General features: G+C 32.2%; 1 pseudogene; it reads left to right on the plus strand.

Moving 5' to 3' along the window:
* The first annotated feature begins 411 nt into the window (after nucleotides 1-411).
* Nucleotides 412-593, plus strand: LOC114580863 (annotated as a pseudogene).
* Nucleotides 594-18,118: the final 17,525 nt, after the last annotated feature.

Genomic DNA, 18,118 nt, shown 5'->3' on the forward strand with positions numbered 1-18,118 from the left:
AGCACTGTGGAAATTATACAATATGATTAGTATAAAAATCTTGACATTCGTCGATATTACCCCTAGGACTACCAAATTTGTACTCTATCAATCATATTATATGAACATTATCATATAGTATGATCGCCTAATCATAATTGCACATGATTTGATTGCCTAATTTTTGGGGTCAAATTAAGCAAGAAATTAATATGGTCATACAGTATAATTGTAGTCATACTATACAATCAGTTCAAAAATAGTATATTCCATAACTTTTTGTTTTCTAAGGTTTTGTACAATGAACTTTATTGTACAATATGATTTAAAATTGTATATTACAAAAAATAAAAGTAATCTAACATTATATTTTTCTCTTTCCCCCTATATGTGTGCGTAGTTACTCAACAATAGGATCCAAATATTACATGATTTGACTCAAGATCAAGTGTAGTATCTTTTCTTACAAATTTAATATCTGATATGTGGTCCATCGATCCACTATAATATTAAATTAATTTTTGTTGGAGAATAGGCCATCTAAGTATCTTGCTATTGGGACTCTTAAGCATCGCTCAAGTGTTGCACTACCGCATGAGCCTTGCGCATCCCTGCTTAAAGAAAAAAAAAGGAAAAAAAAATATATAAATGATTGAAAATACAAACTGTAATCCCAGTCTACCCAATCTAAAGGTGATCAAAGTTGTAAGGGAATGATGGACATATTCCCTGAAATGTCAGCATGCAAATACATATACTATATCCAATATTATGTCAGAAGAAACAAAAAATTAAAATAATAATATTTGTTATCATCAATCACGGTATTCGAGTTCCGATTTGCAATAATCTCTCTCTTTTTAAGGATGAAAAATATTGTTATTTAAAAAATTAACAACAAACAATTAATAACAAACAATAAACTACTACTCCCATTTCGACATCACAAAATATGAAAAATACTAAATTATAGAAGATAAGAAGTTCATCAAAAAGTAAAGATAAAAAAACATAAACACACAATTCTTAAAATACTGAAGAAAAATAAGATAAAACCTAACATACAAATATATGTATAAAAAAATAATGGCACACAAAAATCTAATATAGCTTGAAAGAAAGAAAAATAAAACAAAAAATAAAAACATAAAAAAAAATGAAAAATAAATTCTACTACATTTGCAGATCCTGATCAGGTGACTATTGTGGAGGTGGAAACTGTTGGAAGAATTGTTGAATGGTGGAGGAGTCCTGCTAATTGATTATATAAAATTTATCCCTGAACCAATTCATTTTAGTTCAGTATTGGACTTGCTATTGATCTAGGCTTGTCTAAAGCTTATCAAAATATTGAATCATCTTCTCATTTGAGTAGAGATGAGAAGGTGATACAGGTGCTAGATCAGCTACAGGGGCGGTATCTTCGTCATTAAACCTTGGCTCTTTTGGCTCCTGTTCCTTATGAAAGAGTATACGAGAAGAGACATCTGTGAAGAAGATTGGGTAGTTGTTAGGAGGAGTAGGATATGTGAGATTATATATTTTTTATCTATGATGTACCCAATAACATGTCCTATAGCAATATTTTGTTTTCTTTTAGTGGATGGGAGCAAGTAGATGTAAGATTTTGGATGTAATTGTTCAAAGTTTGGGCTTCATCTATTTGGGCATTAGACATCATGAAATATATGACAATAAAAAGTAAAGGGGTATTATTTACCCAACCTCTAGCTTTATGGATGATTGAAGTCTGAGGATGTACTGACCTAACATTTTTATTAAGGGTATGAACTAAGCGTTGATGGTAGTTTATAGCATGATTTCTAAGCATAAGAATTATATCACTCTTCCAACCCTTGTGCCCACACTCCTTTAGGAAGCCTTTTTTACAAATCCAGTCTAACACATATGCGTGCAAAGGCACACCTATTCCATAACTTGGTCTGTTCATCAATAAATAAAGGTTCACCAATTACTGCATCCAACCTCGCTAAGTTAGACTCATCCCAATATTCCAATGGCAAGTTTCGAAGCCTAATCCAAACTGGCGATGAAAATCTCCTCCTGAAATTGAATGATAATTCTGTGGTCCAAGTCAAAATTATATTTGTAGGCCATGGAAAGTGGTTTATTATCCTTGGTGTTAAATTGTAGTTGAACCCCTATGTCTTCTTTACCTTTTTCAACATTTTGACAATAGACATAGGAGGTCTTGATAGTGGCATCCCCACTGATTCTAAGATTGTCTAGGAACTTGTAGAGGATTTTATAATGAAATGAGTAGGCTAAGGTGAGAAGGAATTAGAGTGTAGTGGAGTTGAATAGATTCATTATCAGAAAGTTTAGTGCTTGTTGGTTGAGAAGTCTAGAGGGACTAATTTTGGAAATTTTTGACCTTGTAGTAGGCTACTTCATTAAAAGCTGTCAAAAAACTTTCATCAATAGGATGGCGAGAGGAAGAACCACCTTGAGTTTGGCAACTATATTTGCCACCGCCAGCCATTACAAGGATTAATAGTTCAAGACGGAAGGCTTAACAGGATTATGTAAAGAGATTGAATGAATTGCTGCTATTTAAATAGAATTCTAAAATATCATACAACATGATCCTGAGATCGTACTAGATGATTGGGTGCAATAAATTCATCCAGATGATTAGTAAAAATAGTTGTCTTATTGTACAGTATGATCATATATAACACTAGACGATTAGAGACAAGGTGATCATCTTGAGGAGTTAGCCTGTTCGATTTTTGTATTTTGAGTTAGTGTACTATGAATAGGTGGATTGTACTATACGATGTGGTATTAAGGATCATACAGGCTGAATTAAATTTGTCTAATAGTTTATGCCTCATAGATCGTGCAAGATGAATACAAAATTGTACAATACAATCACTAATAATTGATCTTTTTAAATGTTTAAGGGGCTTTGATTAGATATTTGATATTATGTTTAGATCAAACAGTACAAGATGAATTGTACTATTTCATCTTAACAAATATTAGAATAGTCATGGGATAGAATGTGATGATCAAGAAGGGTCCAAAATAAAACAAAAATAAGAGTAAAATATAATGAATAAAAAAACCAAGAAAAAATATAGAAAAGATTTTTTTTAAGATTTGATCAATAATATTAAATGAAAATTTTACCCAAAGATTAGATCAATAAAAAATGCATTGACAATGTTAAAATCTTGAAAGTTTATAAAATTAAATTTTGTTAACCCTAGCATAGACTCCTTTACAAGTTAAAAGTCTCATTAAAACAAAATTCTAATTCAAAAAAAAAAAAATTAGACTAGAAATGTGATCTTCTTAAACTTCATTTCTGAACTATATCTAAGAGAATAACATTATAAAGTGTTGAACTAGAAATCATAATTTTTAAATTTAGGTGTAAATAATATCAATTGGCAAACATATTTGTCTATGATTTAAAAATTTGAAAGAAATGGAAGGTAAATTGTTGTTGGCTCATTTTGTGCCTCATTTATCCTTACTTAGTACACTTTATGTATCTTTTGATTTTTTGAAACAATTTTTACCTCTTTAATTTTTTTTTGGCATACATTGCACATTTTTTAAGCTTTTGGGCTTTATGCCTCTTTTTCTTTTGCTTTTATGAACTTGCTTCCTTTCTAAGTCTTTAAAAAATCTTGATTGTGAGATTATCCTCTAAATATAAGAGAAGAAGAACTCACTCTCTTATATGAGGAAGAGTAAACCACAAACACAAACCTGATCCATCTGATATAAACAAATAGCTTGATTATGAAAATTTGAAATAAATTCATTAATTTGCAATGATATTCAAATGAGATAGAGAACTGTAGAAAAATGAAACAAATCTCTATTTCTTGGTCAAATTTTATTTTGAAATAGTTTTTAATTCAAAAATAAATTATACCCCTAAAGGAGTTAGAGGAAGAGAGATAATCTTTGATTTCTTTCTTTAACTATTTTAGAGGAGTCAAACATTTTTTTTTAGAGGAGTCAAACATTATTTACAAAAATAGGAAAGTTTTCATTTAAAGAAGAGTTCAGCTACTTAAGTGAGTAGTGATTGGATTCTTATATTCTAAAATAAATAAAACACATAGAGAAGAAAAAATCATAAAATACTAAAAAAACTAAAACAAATAGGACTAAACATTAAACATAAAAAAACATCAATCAGATTTTAGAATTTAAAAGCATCCAGTTTCATGCATGAAAATCTATGACACCTAATATGATTCTTAAGGTGTTGTAAGTTTCAAAACTAAGTGGTTTTATAAAGATGTCTTCAAGCAGGTTTTTAGTGGCTACATGATGTAGCTCTATATCTCTCTTAGTGACATGGTCCCTAATGAATTTATGCCTTATGTCTATGTGCTTTTTCCAAGAGTGTTAGATTGGATTCTTCAAAATATAGAAGGCACAAGTGCTATCACATAAGATTGGAATGGTGCCTACAGGTAGTCCTAAATCTAAGATTTGATGCTTTAACGAAAGGATCGATGCTACAAAACTTCTGTAGGCTATATATTCAGCTTCTATAGTGGACAATGCAACTTAGTTTTATTTTCTACTGGACTAGGAGAATAAAGATTATCTTATGAATTGGTTGGTTTTAGAAGTGATTTTACTATCAACCATATATCTAATAAAGTCTGAATCAGAGTATCATATGATTTGAAAGGAAGTCTTATGCCTAGGAAACCAGATTCCCAAGTTTTGGATTCCTAAGAGATATCTAAGGATTTTCTTAATAGAAGTCAGGTGGGCCTCTTTTGGATCAGACTAAATTCTAGTACAAACATAAACACTAAACATAATATCAAGTCTGTTAGAAGTCATGTAAAGAAGTGATTGAATTATTCAACTATATTTTTTTGATCAACTGATTTTCTATTTGAGTCCAAATCTTACTGAACAGTAGAACTCTTTGGAGTGTTTATTATCATGGCTTTATCCTTTTCATACTTCTTAAGGGTATCCTCATTGCATTTTGATTGACGAAGAAAATTTCCATCATCCTTCTACCTTATATTATACCCAAGAAAGTAGGTAAGTTCTCCTATCATACTCATCTAAAATTTCTTACATATTATTTTAAAAAATTCATCACATAACTTTTTATTAGAATATCCAAATAAAATATCTTCAACATAGATAAGGACAATTAGTAATTTTTTCTACTTTTTTAAGAAAAATGGTGATGTTTATGCTCCCCTTAAAAAAGGTTCTATCTAGTAGGAATGCGCTTAGCCTTTTATACCATACTCTAGGTGCATGTTTAAGTCAATATAATACCTTTTTTAATTTGAACACTATTTGAGTAAAAAAGTTAATTTTGAAAAAGGATTAATTTTCTTTGGGAAAGATTATTTTTGAAATGTTGAAATTTAACACTTCATTATGAATGATATATCACCTCGGAAGGTGAATATATCATTCCCTAATGGATTCAAATTATAAAACTTTGAATTCATCCTGATTATCATAGTCAAACTCAGGAAAGAATCACACATGACCCCGGAGGGTGAACAATTAATTCGATCGAGTGTTTGAATGTAATGATCCAGATAGGAGATCATTACTTTCGTACTGAAAGTATTGATAATAAAGGCTACCAACTCAAAGAGTAAAGCGGCGGTAAGATATGGAGGTTTTTATCCCTCTTAGAGCTTTGAACTGACCGGCCGGCCTATGATCATTTAGGGGGATTTTCGGCAAGGGCTAGGTCTGTCGATACTTGATTTTGAGAACTGGCCTATAAAAGACTGCCATCTTTTTTCTCAAAATCTGGGTTCTGAGTGTGGCTCAAACAGGTACCAAGAAATCTGAAGCAACCCAGCCTCTTTAACAGTTGGACGATAGTAAAAGGTCATAGCAAAACCCGTAGCTACTTGTACTAAAAACCAAGGTCGTGTAAGTCATTGAGCAGGTAGTAATATATCTTCCCGAGAAAAGATGATGTTAACTATTATCGATTATTTAAATATGACGATAACGATCGCCCTTTTGTTAATTTCCTAAAGAGAATTAAGGGTTTTGAAAACATAATTTTAAAAGTATGATATGGGATCTAAATCTCTTATGAGCTCAAGCCCTCATAGTTAATTACATCATAGGGAAACTTAAGTTTTTTATGAACACTATAGATTAAAATAACGATACAAATTTTATTTAGATTTTACAAGGTTGATGTCAAAGGAGGTAAGAATTTTTAATTGGGATTAGATCAAATTTCAGCACTTACTTCAGGAGTCAAAGGAAGAAATTTATGACGTATTTTAATATTCTTAATTACTTCAGAAACACCTTAGCCTATCCTAAGTGTTGGGCTTGAATTTAATTGAAAGAAATATTTTGTTTGAATGGTCAATTTTATTAGATTATTGTGATTCAATTCCCAAATGTTAAGGTCTTATAGCTTAAGCCTGCCTCAGAACCTAAGTCAAAATTGAGTACTGAAAATAGTGACCTGAATCTAGCGAATATAATATAAATCTGGACTTACCCAGGCCTGGATTGGGAAGCCAGCTAAAACACCTAGGTGCTTTGAAACCATGAGTCGGGTCTTTTATGCAAGAGTACTAGGAAGATTAATTAGATTGAGTTTAAGGAATTAGGACAGACATCTAAAGCAGATTCATAATTAGACCAGTTAACTTATGTTGGGTAAAAATACTAAATTGTGATGCAATTAAAATTTAGACTCCAATAAATGTATTTCTAATGCAATGCATTCTAGTCGACATATCCAAATCATGTATGCTTGAAATTTTAAAAAGGCTTAAAAATTATTTTCTAGAAGACTAAGCTTTCCCAAGTTTGGCACCTCATCCTCATAGGTCAAATTATTCGGACTCTACCCGCAGGATGGGAAGTGCCTAAAATAAGGAAAGAAGAAGTGCAGTAATATGCATGCGACCCCGGGGCGATTCTCAACTAATTCCCTAGATTCGTTATCTTTCCATGTTGCTTTACTTCTAAAATTTTAAACTTTTATTTAAGAGTAGAAAAATTTTTACACCCTCACAAGCCTTATGTATCAAGGCTAAAACAAAATTGATTTGCAAAATCGCCAAAAAACTAAGAAAAGTAAATAATCTTAATCACATATCAAGAACTCAATTATTAATTAAATTTAATTAAGATTCAAATTGAAAGTCCATATGGCAAGTGACATTTAGTATTACAACTCAGGGACTGTAGAAAGTAAAGTGGCCGAGTACGACTAATAACAGCCCGGATTCTACTCCTATGACTCGAGTGACTTTTAGAAAGAGATTCTTCTCGCTCTCCATTTATTTATCCTTCCATGGGTTCCTTGGATCCTCGGGGTTATATATCTAAATGGAAAAGAAACTCCCCCTCGAATGAGGTGTTATCTTTTCCCTTTGGATATTTGAAAACTATCCTAACTTAGCCTTCCAAATGGAGAAGAACTCTCCCTTAAGGGATGTTCTCTCCTCTTTGCAATATAAGTTAAATAGATATGTATCCCTTTTCAAATTTCACTTTGAATTAGAACTCTCTAATTTTAAATACATTTGATAAAAATTAAAATCTAGACTCAACACCTGCAGGTTATCCTAAACAGTTAATATTGAATCATTCCAAGAAGTTATATATTAAATTTAAATACTCAAATCAGCTACATTTGTAATCATATCACAGAGTGCAGGAACTAAATAAATAATCATAACAATCATCTGATTCTAACAACCAACATGCATTGAAAGCTCAAAAAACCTGGCACATAGTAGAAAAGTAAACAGCGGCCTAGCCTAGATCTACAAGTGGTGCCATAGAAAATAATCTAAGTGTGTATAATAGGTTGTGTGATTTGGATATTTCCTATATAGGGTAATTGGTTTGAGTTGTCTAATGTTCAAATTTGTTGAACGTTGAAGGATAATTTAAGTTTGAGTTACCTAGTGATGACCAATAATATCAAGTGATTTGATTTGATCAAGGTTGAAATTTAATGAATTTTTATTAATATTTCTTGGGTTTTGGTCTTAAAGTTAAATTAGTGTTTTTTGGATTTAATGTTTTAACTTTCTAGAATTATTTAAATTATTTAATTTTCCTAATTAAGAAGCCTTTTAATAATTTTGTTCCAAATGAACTCTCAGCTCCTCGAAATCAACTCCAAAGGTTATGCTACAAAACTTCTGTAGGCTATATATTCAGCTTCTATAGTGGACAATGCAACTTAGTTTTATTTTCTACTGGACTAGGAGAATAAAGATTATCTTATGAATTGGTTGGTTTTAGAAGTGATTTTACTATCAACCATATATCTAATAAAGTCTGAATCAGAGTATCATATGATTTGAAAGGAAGTCTTATGCCTAGGATACCAGATTCCCATGTTTTGGATTCCTAAGAGATATCTAAGGATTTTCTTAATACCAGTTTGGTGGGCCCCTTTTGGATCAGACTGAATTCTAGTACAAACATAAACACTAAACATAATATCAAGTCTGTTAGCAGTAATGTAAAGAAGTGATTCAATTATTCAACTATTTTTTTTTGATCAACTGATTTTCTATTAGAGTCCAAATCTTACTAAACAGTAGAACTCTTTGGAGTGTTTATTATATTGGCTTTATCCTTTTCATACTTCTTAAGGGTATCCTCAATGTATTTTGATTGACGAAGAAAATTTCCATCATCCTTCTACCTTATATTATACCCAAGAAAGTAGGTAAGTTCTCCTATCATACTCATCTAAAATTTCTTACATATTATTTTAGAAAATTCATCACATAACTTTTAATTAGAATATCCAAATAAAATATCTTCAACATAGATAAGGACAATTAGTAATTTTTTTTCTACTTTTTTAAGAAAAAGGGTGATGTCTATGCTCCCCTTAAAAAAGGTTCTATCTAGTAGGAATGTGCTTAGCCTTTCATACCATGCTCTAGGTTCTTGTTTAAGTCAATATAATACCTTTTTTAATTTGAACACTATTTGAGTAAAAATGTTAATTTTGAAAAAGGATTAATTTTCTTCGGGAAAGATTATTTTCGAAATGTTGAAATTGAACACATCATTATGAATGATATATCACCTCAGAAGGTGAAAATATCATTCCCTAATGGATTCAAATTTTAAAACTTTGAATTCAACCTGATTATCGTAGTCAAACTCAGGAAAGAATCACACATGACTCCGGAGGGTGAACATTAAATTTGATCTAGTGTTTGAATGTAAGGATCCAGATAGGAGATCATTACTTTCATAATCAAAGTATTGATAATAAAGTAATATATGTTCCCGAGAAAAGATGATGTTAACTATTATCAATTATTTAAATATGACGATAACGATCACCCTTTTGTTAATTTCCTAAAGAGAATTTAGGGTTTTGAAAACATGATTTTAAAAATATGATATGGGTTCTAAATCTCCTATGAGTTTAAGCCCTCATAGTTAATTACATCATTGGGAAACTTAAGTTTTTTATGAACACTCTAGATTAAAATAACGATACAAATTTTATTTAGATTTTACAAGGTTGATGTCAAAGGAGGTAAGAATTTTTAATTGGGATTAGATCAAATTTCAGCACTTACTTCAGGAGTCAAAGGAAGAAAGTTATGACGTATTTTAATATTCTGAATTACTTCAGAAACACCTCAGCCTATCCTAAGTGTTGGGCTTGAATTTAATTGAAAGAAATATTTTGTTTGAATGGTCAATTTTATTAGAATATTGTGATTCAATTCCCAAATATTGAGGTCTTATAGTCTAAGTCTGCCTCAGAACCTAAGTTAAAATTGAGTACGGAAAATAGTGACCTGAATCTAGCTAATATAATATAAATCTGGACTTACCGAGGCCTGGATTGGAGAGCCAGCTAAAACACCTAGGTGCTTTAAAACCATGATTCAGGTCTTTTATGCAAGAGTACTATGAAGATTAATTAGATTGAGTTTAAGGAATTAGGACCGACATCTAGAGCAGATTCATAATTAGACCAGTTAACTTATGTTGGGTAAAAATACTAAATACTGATGCAATTAAAATTTAAACTCCATTAAATGTATTTCTAATGCAATGCATTCTAATCGACATATCCAAATCATGTATGCTTGAAATTTTAAAAAGGCTTAAAAATTATTTTCTAGAAAACTAAGCTTTCCCAGGTTTGGCACCTCATCCTCATAGGTCAAATTATTCGGACTCTACGCGCAGGATGGGAAGTGCCTAAAATAAGGAAAGAAGAAGTGCAGTAATATGCATACGACCCCGGGGCGATTCTCAAATAATTCCCTAAATTCGTTACCTTTCTATGTTGCTTTACTCCTAAAATTTTAAATTTTATTTAAGAGTAGAAAAATTTTTACACCCTCACAAGCCTCATGTATCAAGGCTAAAACAAAATCAATTTGCAAGATCGCTAAAAAACTAAGAAAAGTAAATAATCCTAATCACAGATCAAGAACTCAATTATCAATTAAATTTAATTAAGATTCAAATTGAAAGTCTATATGACAAGTGACACTTAATATTACAACTTAGGGACTGTAGAAAGTAAAGTTGCTGAGTACCACCAATAACAGCCCGGATTCTACTCCTATGACTCGAGTGACTTTTAGAAAGAGATTCTTCTCTCTCTCCATTTCTTTATCCTTCCATGGGTTCCTTGGATCCACGGGGTTAGATATCTAAATGGAAAAGAAACTCCCCCTCGAATGGGGTGTTATCTTTTCCCTTTGGATATTTGAAAACTATCCTAACTTAGCCTTCCAAATGGAGAAGAACTCTCCCTTAAGGGATGTTCTCTCCTCTTTGTAATATAAGTTAAATAGATATGTATCCCTTTTTAAATTTCACTTTGAATTAGAACTCTCTAATTTTAAATACATTTGATAAAAATTAAAATCTAGACTCAACACCTGCAGGATTATCCTAAACAATTAATATTGAATCATTCCAAGAAGTTATATATTGAATTTAAATACTCAAATCAGCTACATTTGTAATCGTATCACAGAGTGCAGGAACTAAATAAATAATCATAACAATCATCTGATTCTAACAACCAACATGCATTGAAAGCTCAAAAAACCTGGCACATAGTAGAAAAGTAAACAGCGGCCTAGCCTAGATCTACAAGTGGTGCCATAGCAAATAATCTATATTATTTGAAATTTTTGGTTTTAATTTGAATTAATTGTGATTTTTCAAATTTTGGTTGATTAATGAAATTTTTTAAATTACTTAATTATGGTGGTTTTGATTGTTTTGATCCAAATTTAATCTAAACTACATAGAATCTCTTCCAAAGGTCAGTAATGACCCATAGGAGTATTTTCAAGAGTTTAGAATTTATTTTGGATTTTTTAAATTTTTTAAATTTTTATCTAATTAATTGTTTATTTTTGCTAAAACTTAAATTCAAGTTAAATTAAAAGTCTAGTGATGAGGATTTTATTTTTCCTTGATATAGAATTAATATATGGCCAGTTTGAGATATTATTTATAATTTTTAAGCTTAATTTGAATTTATTAAAAATTTTTGAATTTTAGGACTCCTAAAAAAGATTGAAATTTGATTTGTTTAATTTTCTGACCTAATGACTTTCAAATCATGTGAAATTTAATCCTAAGGTACATAATGTCACTAAATTTAATGTTCTGAACTTTCATCTTTATTTAGTGTGTGCACAATTTCCTAAGATTTTTCTAAATTATCTAGACCTTTTCCTTAACTATTTTCCTAGGTGTCTTTCATGTTCAAATTGGTTTGAAATGTTTTTCATCTAACCCTCAAACATATGCAAGTACACGATAGCAATTATGCAACCTAATTCTAAGAATTGTAAGAGTTATGAATTTTCAAAATTTTGGGTCTAAAATGGACTTATGACTTTGAAAATTCACATCACAAAAATCCTTTCAACATCTAGTCCTAAGAAACTTACAGATGATGCCTAGGCAGTGCAAAATTATCTAACTAAAATTTGGGCTCAAATTGATCACATGATTATGAGAAAATTATTAAAAATAAATTTAAAACAATCTGACATAACTCATAATCCAATCATCAAAACACTTATATATTAATTTTAATAAATTTTAGGGCTCAAGACCTTTCCAAAGAGTCCAAGAACTCAAAATTTATTGAAGAGATGGATTTTATATGAATTTTCAAAGTTCAGGTTATAAAAATTAATTTTGAAATCAAGTTTTTTTTATTCAAAATGGCACAATGTATCAGAAGACGCCACGTGTCCTTGGACGTGTCGAAGGAACTAGATCCACTATCGAGATCATCCAACGAATGGTCCATCCAACGATTCCTAGACAATATGATCGCATATGTACTACTATCGAACGTCTTGCTCTAACGAGAGCCATTTAGTTCATTTTGAACTAAAATTTCAAATAGCCATGACTTAAAATATACTCATCCAATTTGGATAAAATTTGAAAAACAACTTTATGTCAACCAAATATTCCAACATCTGAAGTTTCGACGATTCTTGTGTTGGAGATTTGCTGAAGTTTCAAATTAAAATTTTAGAGAAAAATTAAGATATCATACAATCCTATGGATGGATTTGGATGATCTTAGGCTTGTTGGAAAGGTATTTCAATCCTCTACAAATTCCTTCAAGGATCCAAGAGATTTTGATGGTTCGTTCAAATTTTTCTATAGCAATTATCCTTTCTCTCTCCTTCTCTCTCTCTCTCTTCTCAATTTGGGTTCTCAAGATTTACAACAACCATTTCAATAAATATGGGGGCCTTATTTATAGATGTACAAGCTCAGGGATGGCTGGGAGAGGACAAATGAAGTTGAATTGATCATTTTGGATGGTTGGAGAAATTTATCAGGATTTGAGTTGAGTAAAGCATAGCTAGCCAAACTTATGATTGCTAGCACTGCTTAATGCATGAGATGAGCTCTAGGATGCTTCCATGAAATCATCCCAGCCTCCAACTTGTATGAGGAATTATATTTATCATGAGGACTTGGCTTGCCAAGGTTGCAAAGCCATATAAGCATATAAGTTGACTTATTTGACAATTATGACTAGTCAAACTAGTCAATGGGGTGATGTGGCATGGGGAAGGACTTGATGAGTTGGTTTGGAATGGTTATCAAGCTATGGATTTAGAGTTTGATTTTAAAATGGTTTTAAGTAGGTTTTAAATAGGTTTTAAGTGGGTTTGAACTGGGTTTGAAGTGGGTTTGACTTTAACCAAGTCAAAAAGAATTGACTTGCTCAAATGAACCAAGGTTTGATTTATAAATGGGTTTATATATGTTTGAACCATAGAATGGAGTAAGATTGAGAATTTGAAGATAATGGTTTGATTTGGTGATATGGGTTAATTCGAACCATTTAACCCTTAAAGGGTTATTTAGTCAACCATGGTTGACTTGGTCAACCAGGTTGACGTAAAGCATGGGTTTGAACTCAATGAGTTTGGTTTAGTATTTTGAATATGTTGGAGGTGTTCCATGCTTTAGGAAGGTCATTTGTGTCAAATGACCTATTTGACCATTAAAGGGCATATGTGTCATTTTGACCCCTGGTCAACTAGGGGTCAAAATAAGTCTACAAAACTATAGTTTGGTGCTCAATAGATAAAGATTATGGTTTTGGATGTGATTAGAGGATTTGGGGAAAGCACTATGGTCAAGGTCCACTTGGTTGTAGGTCTAGTGGCATAGGTTGTAAATAATTGAAGGTATTACAGCCTTTGGGAATCAATTTAGTTTCTAAGGTTATAGACCTCCGAATGAGATCAAATATGGAGGGTTGCCTCTAGAGATATGTCCTATAAATATGCAATTGATAAACTCTAAATCAGAGTTCATTTGAATGGTGTTTGACATGTTTGAAAAATCCTTAAAAAGGGCCTTTAGGATAAGGTCTTTAGACTTGCGATTTTTGTTAGGATTTCAGGATTTAAACTAGATTTAAGATTTAATTGCTTAAATTTAAATTATCCTCATCACTCATAACTATATGGGTGATTATGAATGATTGGATAGGATTGAAGTTTGATCAAGATTAATTGGCGTTTGAGCTAGAAATTGAATTGCCTAGGAGTCTAGACATGTCTGAATCTTGAATATGTTTGAAATCTAGGTTAATTTAAGATCTGAATTGATCTGGAGTTTATATTGATTTGAATATGGATTGGTCCTAGAATCTAGAGGAACTCTAGGGTATAGAGTCTAGAAAGATCATGGGGTCTAGATAGATCCTAATGTCTGTATTAGTCTAGAAGAATCCTACGGTCTAGAATAGATCCTAGGGTCTGGAGTCTAGAAGGATCCTAGAGTCTAGATTAAATCTTAAGGTTTGGATTGATCTTAAGGTATGGTAAAATTCTTAGTGATCTCATACAAAAATGAGGTAAACAAATGGACCCCCAATATGTGTAATAGAATGAAGTTTTATTGCACATATTGGCCTTGACCAAATTGAAAAGTTAAGTCTTGGATTTTGATCCTGAAGGAATAAAAAGTCTATCCCCTGGGAATCGAGGTTTGAATTTATACTAGGGTAGTGCCATAAAGGGCGTACTATACCATTAGTGGGTCTAATCTTAAGGGAAGGAAAAATTTATCCCTACAAGAAAAGAAGGCCTGGATGATTGTATAGGAAGGAAGAATTCATAACTATAGAAGATCAAATTTTAATTTTATACTAGGGTAGTGCCACAAATTGGCATAGTCTACCACTAATAGATCTAATCCTAAGGGAGGAAAAGAACCTAAACCTAAAGAAGAGAAGATTGGAAGATCTTATGGGGAGGAAACATTTCTTCCCACAGAGGATCAAATTTTAAATTTGAAACTAGGATGGTGCCATAGAGGGCGTGCTCTATCATTAGTAGATCTAATTAAAGATAAGGAAGCATTTGGACTCACACCTAACCTTAAGGAAAATAGAACTAAAGGACCCTATAAGAAGGAAGCATTGATTTCCACAGACGATCAGATTTAGATTTTGAAACTAGGATGGTGCCATAGAAGGTGTGCTCCATCACTAGTGGATCTAATCCTAAGAAGAGAAAGCATGATGAGTCACATCTAACCTGAAGGAAAAGATAACTTAAGGACCGTGGGGGAAGGAAGCATTGCTTCCCACAAGAGATTAGATCTCAATTTTAAAACTAGGATGGTGCCATTAAGAGAGTGTTCCATCTCTAGTAGATCTAATCCTAAGGAGAGAAAGAATGATGACTCACATCTGACCTTAAGGAATAGAAAACGAGAAGATCTTATGGGAAGGAAGCATTTCTTCCCACAAAGAATCAGATATGGATTTTGAATTTAGGATGGTGCCATAGAGGGTGTGCTCCATCACAAGAGGGTAATCTTGTGGAGAGGAAACTTGCTCTACATGAAAGATCAAATTTGGAATTTAAAATTAGGATGGTGCCAGAGAGGGCGTGCTCCATCACTAGTGGATCTAATCCTAAGGAAAGACAGTATAGGGACTCACACCTAACCTTAAAATGATGAGAAAGCTGGATGATCATGTAGGAAGAAAGCATTGCTTCCCACAGAGGATCAGACTTAAAATTTGAAACTAGGATGGTGCCATAGAGGGTGTCTCCATCACTAGTGGATCTAATCCTAAGGAAAGGAAGCACAGGAACTCACATCTAACCTTAATGAAGAGAAAGCTGGATGATCATGTGGGAAGGAAGCATTGCTTCCCATAGAGGATCGGGTGTGAAATTTGAAACTAAGATGGTGTCATATAGGGCGTGCTTCATCACTAGTGGATCTAATCCTAAGAAAAGGAAGCACATGGACTCACACCTAACCTTAAGAAAGAGAAAACTGGATTATCATGTAGGAAGAAAGCATTTCTTTCCACAGAGGATCGAATGTGAAATTTGAAATTAGGATGGTGCCATAGAGGGTGTGCTCCATCACTAGTGGATGTAATCCTATAGTAAGGAAACACACGGACTCACACCTAACCTGAAAGGAAGAGAAAGCTGAATAATCATATTGGAAGGAAGCATTGCTTCCTACAGAGGATCAAATTTGAAATTTGAAACTAGGATGGTCCCACGGAGGGCGTGCTCCAACACTAGAGAATCTAATCCTAAGGAAAGGAAGCACATGGAAGCACACCTAACCTTAAAGGAAGAGAAAGCTGAAAGAAAATGTGGAAAGGAAGCATTGCTTCCCATAGAGGATCAAATTTGAAATTTAAAACTAGGATGGTGTGATAGAGGACATGCTCCTTCACTAGTGGATTTATTCCTAAGAAAATAAAGCACAGGGACTCAGACCTAACCTTAAGGAAGAGAAGATGACTAATTAGAATGGGACCCAACAGGCTTAAATCCATCACTAGTTAGTAAATATCCTATATGGTAAGAAGTACGAGGACTCGCACCTACTCCTAAAATATTAAATTTGGTTTGGGTTTTTAATGACTAACCTAGCTAGAAAGCTCAGGGACTCACATCTAACTAGGGGAACTTTCCAAGGAGATAGTTTACTTAAACCTCTAAGGTTTTTGGCAAAAACAATCTAACTTGAATTTGATTCTGGATGCTAGATGGTGCCACGAGGGGATTACTCCACCACTAGCAGATTTAATCCTAAGGAAAGGATGCACGAGGACTCATACCTATCCTTAAAAGACTAGAGAATTTTCTATTTTGGTTTTGAATTGGATATGAATATTTCAATTTTAGATTTTGATTGAATTTGTTGTGGTTTGAGATTGATTGAAATTTTGATTCCAAATAGAGTTCTGAATTTAGAGGATTTTGAATTTAAATTTGGAGAATTTTAAATTTAAATAGTGTTTTATTGATGTTGAATTTGATACTTATTTGGCATGGTACTTCATGAAGAGGCATCCTGACGTTTAAAAATATCAGGTGGCATCCTTAAGGGTTAATCAGTTAATGTTTGAGTTTCCCTCATAGTTCATTTATATGATAAGAGGTTATTCTTATATTGGCTTAAACACCTCCATTGATCTCTCAATAAGCTATGGTAGGCATCTAAAGAACTTATACCAAGTCTCCTACTTAGAATGTTCTAAGTCGCACTATCTTATCATAAGCTTGAACTATTTGGGCTTTGTATAACTCTGAGTTTTATTGAGACTTAAAGATTATATTGTGCAAGGCCTCGAGCTCCTCTAATTGGAGTTGGGCACTTCTTTCAATAGTGATTTATACTTGAACGATAGTTCCTAGCATTCTAAAATACTCCTCTAGTGGGATTGATCTTGGACCCAACATATAGTGTAATTTTATAGAGAAGGCCTTAAAGGAAAAGATGCCTATATGCAAGGGATTATACACAGTGCTCAAGGATGTGATTTAAATTTTTATCATGAGTAGAAGATTCATTCATTTATCTGAAATTTTCTCTAGCAATTTGGACCCTATTGGAATGACATGTGGGAATAAATTCAGAAGTATAGTGAAAAATTAACTAACTCCAACTAACCTGAAAAGGTTTAAGGACTTAGGTTTTGTTGACCCAAACCAAGTTTCCTAGAAAATAAACCGAGTTCTCCCTTGTATCAATTTTGAATGAAAATTAATTTCAAAGGGATTCAATTTTGTTAAAGAAATTTATTCTTTTCATATCTCTTGTATGGGAATTTTCTATGTAATAAACAATCAATACATGATAGAGAATCTTGATTCAAGATTTTTCAAAGTCAGGCAATTAAGATTGAATGGTCTCTTGAGATTTAAGGATTTAAAAGAAAGGAAGCCTTTTTATTTTTATTGGTGGCACACATTGTGCATCTTTTGACTTTGTTTTGTGCACTTTATTCTTCTTATAATTTTTAGAGCACTTTGCATATCTTTTGAATTTTTGATTGATTTTGAGAGAGGCTTCAATTCCTTTAAAAACCCTTAAATTAATTATTCTAGATTTTTTTTAATGCTAGGATTATATCTCAAGTATAAGAGAAAAAGACTGATTCTCTTATACAAGGAAGAAGAACTCTCAAGGAAGGTCCCAATCTCTTGACAAAAATATCAACTTGACTAAGAAAATCTTTGAATACATTTTAGACATGTGAGAAATGCTTATTATGATAGAAAACTGCAAGAAGATTGAGATTAAGAAAATCTTCATTTCTAAAGTCAATTTAAGTTTAAT

The sequence above is a fragment of the Dendrobium catenatum genome, unplaced genomic scaffold (assembly GCF_001605985.2).
Source record: "Dendrobium catenatum unplaced genomic scaffold, ASM160598v2 fragScaff_scaffold_1351, whole genome shotgun sequence".
In the NCBI taxonomy this organism is placed as follows: Eukaryota; Viridiplantae; Streptophyta; class Magnoliopsida; order Asparagales; family Orchidaceae; genus Dendrobium; species Dendrobium catenatum.